We start from the raw sequence: 14,732 nt of genomic DNA, 5'->3' as shown, positions 1-14,732 counted from the left end.
ACTTTTAACCCTTATAACTCCGTCACAAAAAAAAATTTTGGTTCCAAAATTGTACTGATGTAAAGTAGACATGTGGGAAATGTTACTTATTAAGTATTTTGCGTGACATATGTCTGTGATTTAAGGGCACAAAAATTCAAAGTTGGAAAATTGCAAAATTTTCAAAATTTTCGCCAAATTTCCATTTTTTTCACAAATAAACGCAAGTTATATCGAATAAATTTTACCTTTAACATGAAGTACAATATGTCACGAGAAAACAATGTCAGAATCGCCAAGATCCGTCAAAGCGTTCCAGAGTTATAGCCTCATAAAGGGACAGTGGTCAGAATTGTAAAAATTGGCCCGGTCATTAACGTGCAAACCACCCTTGGGGGTGAAGGGGTTAATTATTGGGTATCCAAGCTGGACACGTGGCATGAACTGGCTCTCTACACCTTGGAGGTCCTGGCCTGCCCTGCTGCTAGCGTTCTGTCAGAGTGGGTTTTTAGTGCCGCTGGTGGAATTATAACAGATAAGCGCATCCACCTGTCAACTAAAAATGCTGACAGGCTGACTCTTATAAAAATGAACAAGGGCTGGATGAGGAATGGCTTCTGTACACCACCAAGTGAAAACAGAGAAACATAGCCTCAAATACATTTTTTCTTTTGGGGAGGTGTATTCTCATGCACCTCTTCACAACCACACATGGGTATACGCATCCAGATTTGGTCTGTTTATTGTTATCCTCCTCCTTAATTAGTCACCAGAAAGGCTGCCTGCTATGTACTGGCTATTGGGCACGCTACAGCGAGGGCGATTATAACTACTCCCACACAGGTGGGAACAATAATTATCAACGCCGCCAGTCGCTGCAAAGAAGCCCAATCGCACAGGACAAAGTCGCTGCCACCAGCTCCAATTTTCACAAGGACTAACGGGTCCGGAGCCAACCCAAATTAGTAGCGTAATTATCTTCAGGCATGTGTAAATTTGCTATAGAGCATGGAGATGACGAGACTAATACATTTTATATTTTACTCCAAAAAAGGTAGGCAGTGTTTAGAAACGGTATAAAAAGATTTTACACTATGACACAAAGTATGTATAAAGCAATTACAAAGAAAACAGGGATTAAAACAGAAATGAACACTCACATATTGCTTTGATCATTCCAGGCTAACCATGTTGGTGGGAGGAGCCAGATGTCGCAATGCATTGAGGGTCTTGTTGCAGCAGCTGCCCAGGTAAAAACTGAAGGCTGGGCTGAGTGCAGTGACATACTTTTGGGCTTCACAAAACACAATTTGAGCTGGCACCATCCACTTTAGATAAATAGGGGGATCTCCTGATGCATTTCAATGTAAACAGACCACAAAGAAGAGAAAGTACATGCATCAAAAATTGGGATCACCACACCAATAATTTTAGTACAAACATAATTTTTATTGAAAACACCACACAAAAGTAATATTAAAAACCATTAAAAGAAAACCCAAACGGTGGAGGATTAGGGTCCAGATAGACATGAGTTAAATGCTCTAAGAAAGAAACACATCACAGTCAAATCCATATATATAGAAGCCCCTATTGGAGTTGCACGTTATATCTACAATTAGTGCAAATAGCTATCCCATAATAACACACAAATGAGAAAAGACCTAAATATCCATAGAACATAAAGAAATCAAACTCAGGGTACATTAACAGTCAAAAAGGCACACAAGGGGCATTAATACTTTCTATTGGGCAATTTTACCATCTAGTGGCATGAAGAAGTCATTTTCCAACGTATGGGGCAATGCGGTGGCATTATTATGCAGGGGAACAATTATGTAATTATTATGTGGGAGCCGAGTGGTGGAATTATTATGTGGGGGTGCAGCGCCCCAGAGTCCTGGTCGTTGCAGTACTGTGGCTCCGCCACTATGGGGAGCTATGGTATGTCTGATTGCACTAAAGGAGTTTCTCTGATCAGGTAACACCTCACTACACTTCACACTCCGGCCACCAGGGGGGGTGGTCCTATCTAGTAGGCCACTCCTCACACTCCGGTAAAACTGGGGGTTGGACAGGAAGACAGAGAGAAGTAGCTGGGAAGAGCTAGTGAGAGGACCTGTCAGGGATGGGATCCTGACAGACTCCTCAGAGCAGAACTAACCAGTGCACAACGGGAATACAGTAAAGAGGAATTAGGACCAGAAGGAGTCGTGCTGTTAGACCGAGGCAACATCCTTCTGAGGCGCAAACAGTCGGTGGCCGGAACGCCGAGCAAGTAAGAGACTTTAAGTACTACTGCAAACCACGGCAGGACAGCCAATTACAGGTTGGCTGTCTCACTTAACACCTAAGCAGACAACGGAGGCAGCTGTGGGAGAGGGGCGACTCTAGGGTCCCGGAAGAACTCCAGGCCTACCCCGTCATACGGGTGCGTCCTACCATATCACCTGGAGGACGGAGAGAACGAACATCAGAGATAGACAGAACCAGTTGTGAGGACTATCCCGGGAGCTCAGAAGGGAAGAACTACAACATCCAGCGCTAGAAGGTAGATACTGATTCTCACCTGTAAAGAGAACTCCTGATGTGTCTTTAGACCGGCCGGTCTCTGACAGCCCTGGTAACAGCGCTCTGGACTGAGGACTTTAAAACCTTCAGTAAAGAGGTAAAGAGACTGCAACTTGGTGTCCTCATTATTTACTGCACTGCACCATCTACATCCGTCACATCATTCACTGTGCGCCCCTCGGCAGGGTCACGGACCGGGGCCTAGCCGCCGTGACAACCCCAGAGCAGAGACTCACAGGCCCGGTACCGGGTACCCCTCGGCCCTGCGGCGGTGGGGGCGCTACAAATTTGGCGTCACGAACAGGATCTACTTAAGCCTGAAGAATCAGGTCATGTGTGCCTTGGAACTGTGATTTATTGTGCTTGGACTGTGTATTACCATTTACCGCCAAAATTCGCCATTGCCGCGCACGGAGGGAGGAGCCTCAGATTCGTGGGCGGAACCAGCCAAAAGAAGCGCGGAACGGAAAGCGCAGTAAGGCGCCAATCCCGGAAGAGGAACTCCAACCTCCAGCAGGTTAGTGGGAGGAAGGGACAGCCATGTCCGAGTCGGGAGGAGAGGAGGTGGCGGCCGCAGCCGCGGACGCAGGGGCAGCTCCGGTCCCCGCAGCGAGTGAAGCCGCAGCCCTAATACCACCACCGGTTGCCGCTGAACCCGCTGTTCCCCTCAGCCAGTCAGACACTGCCGCTAACACAAAAGCCATAATGCCCTTCTCCATGCCGTACCTGCCCGGAGCGGCCTGGCTCCCACGATACTCTGGGGAGTCGCATACATTCACTGACTTTAAAGAAGGGCTCTGCAGCCTGCTCGAGTTCTATCCCCTGACAGAGCCTCAGAAGGTTCATATGATAACTGGCCAACTCTTTGGGGCGGCTCTGAGAGAATTGAAGTCCTGGCCCGCCGAGGATAAGGGGACTGCACAGCAGATTTTTGCAAAGCTTAAAGCCACCTTCGATACTCGCACTGCTACAGAAATTTAACTGACTTTCTATGGATGCAAACAGAGACCGCAGGATAGCTTACGGGTCAATGCCCTTAATCTCCAGGAGGCGATGCGGGCCATTAAGCAGAGTGACCCCGGCAGCATGCAGGATGAGGATAAACTCCTGAAGGAGCGGTTCATTGAGGGGCTCCTGTGCAGTCACCAGCAGGGCCAATTGCACTTCCTGGCCATGCAAAATCCAGACTTGACTTTTGCGCAATTCAAGGATAAAGCTATCCAGGCATTGCAGGAGCAACAGCCCAGCCGCGCAGTACCACCCAGGCGCCCCGCTCTCACATACCACCAGGAGGTGGCATCGGATACCCCAGTTGCCGCGGAGGCCGACGCCCAGAGCTTCGAGGACGACTCCCCTGCAGGACTCCGTCTTCAGATGCAGGAGCTGACCAAGAGCGTTGCTGCCCCAGCCCGGACGGTGCAGTCCCTAAAGGAGGCCCCCAAGGAAAAGATCCAGCTAGCCTCCAGACCAGAAGATGTCCCCTGGACGCGACAGAAGAGGACCCCACCGACCAGAGGCCGGGACAGCGATCGCTTCCATCAGGACGGACGACCCATCTGCCGCCGCTGTCACCAGGTGGGCCACCTTGCAAGGTACTGTCCTTTAAATGAGCAACCCCTGGGGCAAAGGGCCAACCCCCAGGAGTAGGACGGTCAGGCCCGCAGCATTGGAGAACCAAGTATATTGGAGGACGACCAGTTCTCCCTGTAGTGGTTGATGGAATCCCCTTGAACGCTCTGCTGGACACCGGTTCTCAGGTGACGACTATACCTTACGTGCTTTATAAACAGTATTGGGAGGACACTGATATTACTCGTGGCCCTGACGATGATTTCACCATAATAGCCAGTAATGGTCAGCCGTTGCCACAAGTGGGGTATAAGGAGGTCACCATCAAGGTGGGGCAGGTGGAATTGAAAGCCCAAGGGATTGTGATTGTTGATATTGATCGTCGAGAATGTAATCCCATGATGACTCTTGGTACTAATGTTATAGAAAATTGTCTTGCAGAAGTTATTGTTTTGTTGCAACAGGTGGCGGAAACCGCTGGCCACAGTGAGCAACGTGCCCTGCAGAAGGAAATCAGAGCTCTGATGCAGAGACAGCAGGTAGAGCTGACTGGTGGTGAGATTGGTCGTGTCACTGTGAGTGATTCAAAACCCATCGCGATACCCCCCAGGAGTGAAATGTTAATATGGTGTCGGGCAGCCATAGGCCTCAGGGGAAAGGACTACCAGGCCTTGGTAGAACCCGTATACTCAGACAATAGGCCTACTATTCTGACAGCCCGGGGGGTGGTCGACGTTCGCCAGGGGAGGGTGCCCGTACGTGTACTCAATTGTGGGGAGGAAGAGATTCACCTCACCAAGTATACCACGCTCGCCACACTGTTCACTGTCAATAGTAGTGTGATACAGACACCTGAACCCTTGGTCCCGTCAAACGTGGCGGAGAACAAAGGTTCTGCAGAGCACTCGAAAGACTGGTGTCGGGAATTGCATGTGGGCACTGACTCTACCCCATCCCATCAAAAGCAGGGGGCCTACAGGGTGGTACACGAGTACGAGCAGGTATTCAGCAAACACCCCTTAGATTTTGGGCGGGTGAAAGGGATCCAACATCACATCCCCACGGGGGATCACCGACCCATAAAAGAGAGATACCGCCCTGTACCCCCAGCCCATTACCAGTGTGCCAAGGACATGTTGCGAGAAATGAAGGAGGCTGGGGTGGTGAGAGACAGTTGTAGCCCCTGGGCAGCTCCATTAGTCCTTGTTAAAAAGAAAGATGGTACCATGAGGATGTGTGTTGACTACAGGCAGTTGAATCACATTACACATAAGGACGCATACCCACTGCCCAGGATAGAGGAGTCTCTGGCTGCCTTAAAATCTGCTAACTACTTCTCTACCTTAGATCTCACCAGTGGGTACTGGCAGGTTCCTGTAGCGGAGGCGGACAAAGAGAAGACGGCCTTCACGACACCAATGGGTCTCTGCGAGTTCAACTACATGCCCTTCGGATTGTGCAATGCTCCAGGGACGTTCCAGAGGATGATGGAGTGCTGCCTAGGACACATGAACTTTGAAACTGTGCTGCTGTATTTGGATGATGTCATTGTCTTCTCTAAGACCTACGAGGACCATCTGAAGCACCTGGCCGAGGTGTTTGAAGCCCTGTCCAACTTCAGCTTAAAGGTGAAACTGTCCAAGTGTCATCTGCTGAAACCTAAAGTGCAGTACCTGGGCCATGTGGTGAGTGCTAAAGGAGTGGCCCCAGACCCCGACAAGGTCACAGTGATCAAGGACTGGCCAAAGCCCAGCGACCTCCACGAAGTCCGGCAGTTCCTCGGGCTGGTAGGCTATTACCGAAAGTTCATTAAGGACTTCACCAAGAAGGCCGCACCCTTGCAAAACCTGTTGGTGGGCCAACCAAAGAAGACCAAGGGGAGAAACACCCCCTTTGATTGGAACAAGGAGCTGGAGGACTCCTTCACCTGTTTGAAGTCGGCACTGACGGGAGAAGAGGTACTGGCTTACCCCGAATACGACCAACCGTTTGTGCTGTACACTGATGCCAGTAATGTGGGATTAGGAGCCATGCTGTCTCAGGTCCAGAAAGGCAAAGAAAGGGTGATTGCTTACGCCAGCAGGAAACTCCGTCCCACGGAAAGGAACCCTGACAACTACAGTTCCTTTAAGCTGGAATTCCTTGCCGTTGTCTGGGCAGTGACAGAGAGGTTCAAACACTACCTGGCCTCCACGAAATTCACCATCTTCACGGACAACAATCCGCTAACACATCTGGATACTGCCAAACTCGGGGCTTTGGAACAGCGATGGATGGCCCGGCTGTCCAACTACGATTACACCAAGTACCGGGCAGGACACGAGAATGCCAATGCCGATGCCTTGTCCCGAATGCCCAATTTGCCAGAAGCGGGAGAAGACCCGGAGGCACTTGAAGAGGTGGAGCTGCCTGCATTCCATCGCCCCAAAGCCACTCAGAGCTCTCATCATGTGAAGAACAGACACAAGAACCAACCGGATGACACGCTGAATCCCCTGCCCCATCACGGGTGGGCGGAAACCCAGGATGGTGACCCCGCGGACCGTCGGGTGAAAGAGCTCTTGACGCAGGCAGGGTCGCACCCTGGCCCAGATGACCCGCAGGAGACCCAACAGCTGTGGAAGGGGAGAAGCAAACTGTTTATCCATGATGGCAAGTTGTGCAGGAGGAGCATCGACCCACATACTCATGAATTGGTGTGTGTCACGATATGGTATGAAATATCATAAGTTAGTTTTCCTGCTAGCATGCGGGGGCTAAACCCCCCTTCTCTCTGGTTCTCTTTCTTTCCCTGTGTTTCTAGCTGTCTGTGTAGAAGAGCTTGCCTTGTGGGGGAGTTTTATTGACGAAAGGTATTTACGACGGGCATAGCTGCAAGAGAAATTTGTGTTAGCAGGAACTGTTAGAGAAACTTCTAGAATGCATGGGATTTCTTTGTTCTGTTTTTGGAAGATATTATGCAAACCGTTTAAGTTACGAACACCAAAATATATCGTCATAATCACACTCGGAGGATCTACGCATCACTCTAAATACGGGCGTCTAACTCCATCTGGTGAAGAAGTAGGGATTTCTCTGTAAATATGTATCCCAGACAGGGCATATTTGATCTCATCGGAATGCCCACGATACTATGAGATGAACGATGGGTATGGTGCGATTATTTTATGTTCTGTAGCGAAGATACGGGCATCAGATATATTTAATGCCCAGTTAGTGAAACCGAAGAGGTAGGAGGAGTTGGAAAACCAAGCCCTTTCTGTGAGGTCACAGACTGTAGGTTTTAAGTGCTGGCAGGCATCCAAGAGAGCAGAGTTGTGAGTTTTTACCTGAAGCGACCAGACTGCGAGTGCCCAATGCACTGGGATAGATGGAAAGCTCCTAGCCTGTTGCCTGCAATGCAATGATCTAAGAACATGTGAGTTATCTTTTCTTCCTTTAATCCTTTTATTTTTATAATTACCTTGTACATATTTGCAATTGTCTCATTTGTAACATCTTTGTAAAATATTTTATAAACACTGCCTAAAATCATTTATGGGGTATCCTATTTAATACTAGTTCGTTCTTCCTGCCCTAAACCGTACCCTGTCTCTGAAGGGAATTACGCTACTGTTTTTTGGGGTTTGCTCCAGACCCGTTCAATTGGAGCTGGTGGCAGCGACCGTGTGCCAGCTTTTGGGGGTCACTGTAGCGACTGCGGCTTGATAATTATTGTTCCTGCCTGAGTGGGAGTAGTTATCGCGTTGCTGCAGTGCGCCCAATAGCCAGTACATAGCAGGCAGCCTTTCTGGCGACTAATTACCCCAGGTGCAGTGCCTAATCTGACCTGAGAGTAAGGGGGGCGCCAGAGAGCTGCAAGTGTTAAGTGGAACTGTAAGCGGGATAGACACAAATCCCTGCAGTTCATGGTATACTGAAGAGCAGTGGGATACCTAAAATAAGCCCCTGCTGTAAACTAAGAGGGCAATAGCCTCGTGTGTGTTTTTTTTTTCATCACATTGTGGCAGTGGAGGGATAACTCGGATAAGCCCCCTGCACATGTGATAGCCGTCTGCTGGTCTAAAGTCACCCCAAGCCGTGACATATTGTAGGCAGCAGCTAAGGGATCTTGACAATTGGTGACAGTCACGGTGTGAATCGTGACATATTGGTGGCAGCGCGGTGGGATATTAGAGCATTAGTGATTTGGTTTGAGCAATCATTCCTCTCACTAAAAACTTGCAGAAAGTTCTTGCGAGAACTCTGCGCAAATAAGTTTGGAGAACGAACTCAGTGTTTATTAGTTGTGAGACAATTGTGTACTGGTAATTATCCCCTCCCTTTCTCTTTGTTTTTCTATTCTCTCTTTTATTTGGCAACCATGGTTGGGCTAGGAGAAGCCTTCTATGAACAGCAGACCAGAGACACCCTTGTTGCCTTATGCAAGTCACAGCACATTGACTATGCAAGCAAAAGCAAAAGCGAACTGGTCGCAGCCCTGATGCAATGGGAAGCCGCTCTAGACCACTCACAGAGCCCAGAGGCCGCAGATGCCAGCACCAGCGAACGTGGTGCTGCAGCAGAGGTTCAACCACTGAATACGGGCCCTACTGGCAACCAGGGGGGTGCAGACCACCTCCTGCAGCTGGCTCTGCAACAATGCTCCGCAGATGACCTGGACCGACGTCTGCAGCTGATCCAGCAATACCAGGAGCGAGCCGAGGCCCGAGCCGAGCGAGAGGCCCAAGCGCAGCGGGAGTACCAGCTGCAGATGGCCCAACTGCAAATGCAGGGGTCGTCCCAGTCCAGCCGTGAGCCCAGCAGCGCCCAGACACCAAAGCCCCGGCCCGACCACTTTCCTGTTATGGAAAAGGATGGGGACTTGGACACGTTTCTGCGGGCCTTTGAGAAAGCCTGCAGACAGTACCAGCTGCCTACACAAGAATGGGCACGATACCTGACACCAGGGCTGAGAGGAAAAGCCCTGGAGGCGTTTGCTGCACTCCCTCAAGAACAAGATGGTGACTATGAGGCCATCAAGCAGGCTCTGATAGCCAAGTTCCAGCTTACACCCGAGGTGTACCGTAAAAAGTTTCGGACCCTCCTACGTGGCCCACACGACAGTTACAGTGATGTGGTGCATAGACTGGGGACCCACTTTGACCAGTGGACCCAAGGACTGTCAGTGACCACCTTTACACAGCTGCGAGACCTGATGATCAAAGACCAGTTCTTCCGTCTTTGCCCAACTGAAGTGCGACAGTTCGTGATGGACAGAGAACCCAACGATGTGACGAAAGCAGCGCAGATTGCCGATGCCTATGAGGCCAACCGTAGATCGGAAGTGCGGAAGCCAGTCACCACCAGCTGGAGAGGGGGTAAGCCTGCAGCCAACGCCAGTACCCCTGCCAGCCAACACACCAGAGGTCCTGTCCCCGTGGCCAACAGCACCAGACCTACCACCGAACTTCGCCAGTGTTACCACTGCAGGCAGACTGGACACCTCAGTCACCAATGTCAAGCCAAGCAGAAGAACTCCTCATCCCAGGCCCCAGGGCCTAATGCAGCAGTTCTTTTGGTGGGTGGTGTGGCTGGGAGGGTGTGTGACAACGTACAGCCCGTCACTGTGGGAGGTCGTGTTGCTACAGGCCTCAAGGACACCGGGGCTGAACGAACCCTCATCCGACCCGAGCTGGCGGCCCCTGAAGAAATCATTCCGGGGAAAACCCTAACTGTCACTGGGATTGGGGGCATCAGCTGTCCCTTACCGATGGCCCGGGTTTTTATTGATTGGGGAGCCGGGAGCGGGGTGAAGGAAGTGGGGCTGTCTGATAATTTGCCCACTGATGTTTTGTTGGGGACTGATTTGGGGAGGTTGTTTGCATACTACGTCCCTGACACCCCTCCCCAATCTGCTAATAAGGGTAACGTTAACCCTGATGATGATGATGATGATGATGGGAAATCGCATGTGTTACCTGACCATGCTTTATCTTGTAGTGATGCATCTGCTAACCATTTTTTCCCTAGGATTGATGGTGAAAATGCTGTACCTGTGCCAACTGTATCTGATAATGATGTTTCTGTGAAAGTTGATGTGTCCATAGGTACAGGAGTGCTCAGCCACGTCGCTCTGCGGAGTGAGACGGCTGAGGAACCCCTAGCAGGGGCAAGTGTCGGTGCTACCGGAAATGGGGAAATACATGGGAACCGTGAGGAAGTGGATGCCATGCAATTGACCAGTGCCACCGAGGAAGGTAACTGGCCCATAAGTAGCAATGCTCCTGAGGTAATGGGGGTGGATGGGGAGGTAGAGCCCATAGCAGCGTCAGCTGATGGGTCTGTAGAAACCCCCGGGGAGACAGCCTACGTAGCTGCTGTCACCCGCAGTCAGAGTGCCCGGAACGCAGATACCTGTCTGCCTTCCGGACCCTCCTCAGTCATCAGTGTGACTGAACCAGAGGTGGACCCAGAGCAGGTCCCAGAGGGCTCCCGTGGGGAAGGGACCCTGACGTCGCTTCTGGCTTCCCCTAGCCAGGAGTTTCAGGCCGCTCTGCACACAGATGCGAGCCTAGAGAGTTTGAGACAACTCGCCGGGACGCGCTTCTCCGAGACTGATAAGGAGAAGGTGTTCTGGGAAGGAGGAAGGTTGTACCGGGAGACAATACCCGGAGAATCACAAAAGGAGTGGTTGAGGGAAAGACAGCTGGTCGTCCCACAGCAATTCCGGGGTGAGTTGTTGCGGATTGCCCATGAGATCCCGCTAGCTGGACACTTGGGGATCAGCAAAACTAAGGCCCGGCTGTCTCAACACTTCTATTGGCCTAAGATGGGGACAGATGTGTCAAACTACTGCCGCTCCTGTGTCACCTGTCAAAGAGTGGGGAAGGTGGGGCCTGCTCTTAAGGCTCCCCTGATCCCTTTGCCAGTGATAGAGGAGCCTTTCCAGAGGATTGCGGTGGACATTGTGGGCCCGCTGGCCGTCACCAGCAGCTCTGGAAAGCAATATATTCTTACTGTGGTAGACTACGCTACCCGGTACCCAGAGGCAGTAGCTCTGTCGTCAATTAGGGCAGATAAGGTGGCGGATGCCCTGTTGGCCATCTTTTCACGTGTAGGATTTCCCAGGGAAATGCTTACTGATCGAGGGACCCAATTTATGTCTCACCTAATGGAGGCTCTCTGTAAGAAAATGCAGGTGAAGCACCTGGTATCGAGTGCGTATCACCCACAGACCAATGGCTTGTGTGAACGCTTCAATGGTACCCTCAAACAGATGCTACGCATGCTGGTTGAGACACAAGGGCGCGACTGGGAGCGGTACCTCCCACACCTGCTATTCGCTTACCGAGAGGTTCCGCAGGCCTCGACGGGGTTCTCCCCCTTCGAGCTCCTGTACGGCAGGCGAGTCCGGGGACCCCTTGGGTTGATAAGAGAATCCTGGGAAGAGGAGCCGAACCCTTCTGAAGTGTCCATAGTGGAGTATGTCATGCGCTTCCGTGACAAGATGCAGACCTTGACACAGTTGGTGCATGACAACATGACGCAGGCTCAGGCTGATCAGAAGCACTGGTACGACCAGAACGCCCGGGAGCGGACCTACCACGTGGGTCAAAAGGTGTGGGTGCTGGTTCCTGTACCAACGGATAAGCTTCAGGCAGCCTGGGACGGCCCGTACGTCATCCACCAACAGCTCAACCCGGTCACCTATGTGGTCACGCTTGACCACACTCGGGGTAGGCGAAAGGCCTTTCACGTCAACATGATGAAGGCTCATCACGAACGTGAACCTTTCGTCCTACCGGTCTGCAGCGCACCCGAAGAAGGGGAGGAAGACGCCCTCCTGGACATGCTGGCCCTAGCCAAGGCCCGTGGGTCCATTGAGGACGTGGAGGTAAGCGCCTTGCTAGATGAACCACAGCGGTTGCAGTTGCAAACCACACTGGAACCCTTCCGGGTCATGTTCTCCAACCGGCCTGGAAGGACTGAGTTAGCGGTCCACGAGGTGGACACCGGGAATCACGCCCCACTACGGCGAACACCCTATCGAATCTCTGACCAGGTGCAGCAGATTATGCGCCAGGAGATCGATGAAATGTTACAGCTCGGGGTGATTCGACGGTCAAAGAGCGCGTGGGCCTCACCTGTAGTTCTCGTGCCAAAGAAGGACCGGACCACCCGGTTCTGTGTGGACTACAGGGGGCTCAACGCCATTACAGCCTCTGACGCGCACCCAATGCCGCGCATCGAGGAACTGCTTGAGAAGTTAGCTGGTGCAGAATACCTGACAATAATGGATCTGAGTCGCGGATACTGGCAGATTCCCCTGAGCCCCGAGGCGCAGGAGAAGTCCGCCTTTATCACACCCTTTGGACTGTACGAGTCCACGGTCATGCCCTTCGGCATGAAGAATGCCCCTGCCACTTTCCAGCGGATGGTCAATCTCCTGCTTCAGGGACTGGAGAAGTACGCTGTGGCGTACTTAGATGACATTGCCATCTTCAGTCCCTCCTGGGATGAACACCTGCAGCATCTCGAGGAGGTGCTCGGGCGAATTCACCGAGCAGGACTGACTATCAAGCCGGGAAAGTGCCAGATGGGCATGAGGGAGGTTCACTACCTGGGGCACCGGGTAGGTGGAAACACCCTAAAGCCAGAGCCTGACAAAGTGGGCGTGATCGTGAACTGGCCCACTCCCAGGAACAAGAAACAGGTGATGTCCTTCCTGGGCACTGCAGGGTACTATAGGCGCTTCGTGCAGCACTATAGTAGCCTGGCAAAACCTTTGACGGACCTCACCAGGAAGAAGCTACCCCACATCGTCAACTGGACAGATGGCTGTGAGGGGGCCTTCCAGGCGTTGAAAACAGCACTGTGCAACGCCCCTGTGTTGAAAGCCGTCGACAGCAGTCGACCGTTCTTGGTACAGACTGACGCCAGTGAGTTTGGCCTTGGTGCTGTGCTCAGCCAGGTTGACTCGGAGGACCAAGAGCACCCCGTGTTGTACCTGAGCCGGAAACTTTTGCTGAGGGAAGTGGCCTACTCCACCATTGAGAAGGAGTGCCTGGCCATAGTCTGGGCCCTGCAGCGCTTGCAGCCCTACTTGTACGGTCGCACCTTCACTGTGGTGACCGCCCACAACCCTCTGCGCTGGCTAAGCACCATGTGTGGAACCAATGGCAGGTTGCTACGCTGGAGCCTTGCCCTTCAGCAATTTGACTTCACCGTTAAACACAAAGCGGGCAAAGAGCATGGTAATGCAGATGGACTCTCCCGCCAGGGTGAACCCACGGAGGTGCGCATGGAGGCATACCGAGAGGTCCTGCCGCCGTAGCGCACGCTAAAAGGGGGAGGTGTCACGATATGGTATGAAATATCATAAGTTAGTTTTCCTGCTAGCATGCGGGGGCTAAACCCCCCTTCTCTCTGGTTCTCTTTCTTTCCCTGTGTTTCTAGCTGTCTGTGTAGAAGAGCTTGCCTTGTGGGGGAGTTTTATTGACGAAAGGTATTTACGACGGGCATAGCTGCAAGAGAAATTTGTGTTAGCAGGAACTGTTAGAGAAACTTCTAGAATGCATGGGATTTCTTTGTTCTGTTTTTGGAAGATATTATGCAAACCGTTTAAGTTACGAACACCAAAATATATCGTCATAATCACACTCGGAGGATCTACGCATCACTCTAAATACGGGCGTCTAACTCCATCTGGTGAAGAAGTAGGGATTTCTCTGTAAATATGTATCCCAGACAGGGCATATTTGATCTCATCGGAATGCCCACGATACTATGAGATGAACGATGGGTATGGTGCGATTATTTTATGTTCTGTAGCGAAGATACGGGCATCAGATATATTTAATGCCCAGTTAGTGAAACCGAAGAGGTAGGAGGAGTTGGAAAACCAAGCCCTTTCTGTGAGGTCACAGACTGTAGGTTTTAAGTGCTGGCAGGCATCCAAGAGAGCAGAGTTGTGAGTTTTTACCTGAAGCGACCAGACTGCGAGTGCCCAATGCACTGGGATAGATGGAAAGCTCCTAGCCTGTTGCCTGCAATGCAATGATCTAAGAACATGTGAGTTATCTTTTCTTCCTTTAATCCTTTTATTTTTATAATTACCTTGTACATATTTGCAATTGTCTCATTTGTAACATCTTTGTAAAATATTTTATAAACACTGCCTAAAATCATTTATGGGGTATCCTATTTAATACTAGTTCGTTCTTCCTGCCCTAAACCGTACCCTGTCTCTGAAGGGAATTACGCTACTGTTTTTTGGGGTTTGCTCCAGACCCGTTCAATTGGAGCTGGTGGCAGCGACCGTGTGCCAGCTTTTGGGGGTCACTGTAGCGACTGCGGCTTGATAATTATTGTTCCTGCCTGAGTGGGAGTAGTTATCGCGTTGCTGCAGTGCGCCCAATAGCCAGTACATAGCAGGCAGCCTTTCTGGCGACTAATTACCCCAGGTGCAGTGCCTAATCTGACCTGAGAGTAAGGGGGGCGCCAGAGAGCTGCAAGTGTTAAGTGGAACTGTAAGCGGGATAGACACAAATCCCTGCAGTTCATGGTATACTGAAGAGCAGTGGGATACCTAAAATAAGCCCCTGCTGTAAACTAAGAGGGCAATAGCCTCG

This window comes from Ranitomeya variabilis, chromosome 4 (assembly GCF_051348905.1).
Source record: "Ranitomeya variabilis isolate aRanVar5 chromosome 4, aRanVar5.hap1, whole genome shotgun sequence".
Classification (NCBI taxonomy): Eukaryota; Metazoa; Chordata; class Amphibia; order Anura; family Dendrobatidae; genus Ranitomeya; species Ranitomeya variabilis.
Note: the sequence above shows the minus strand (reverse complement) of the source record.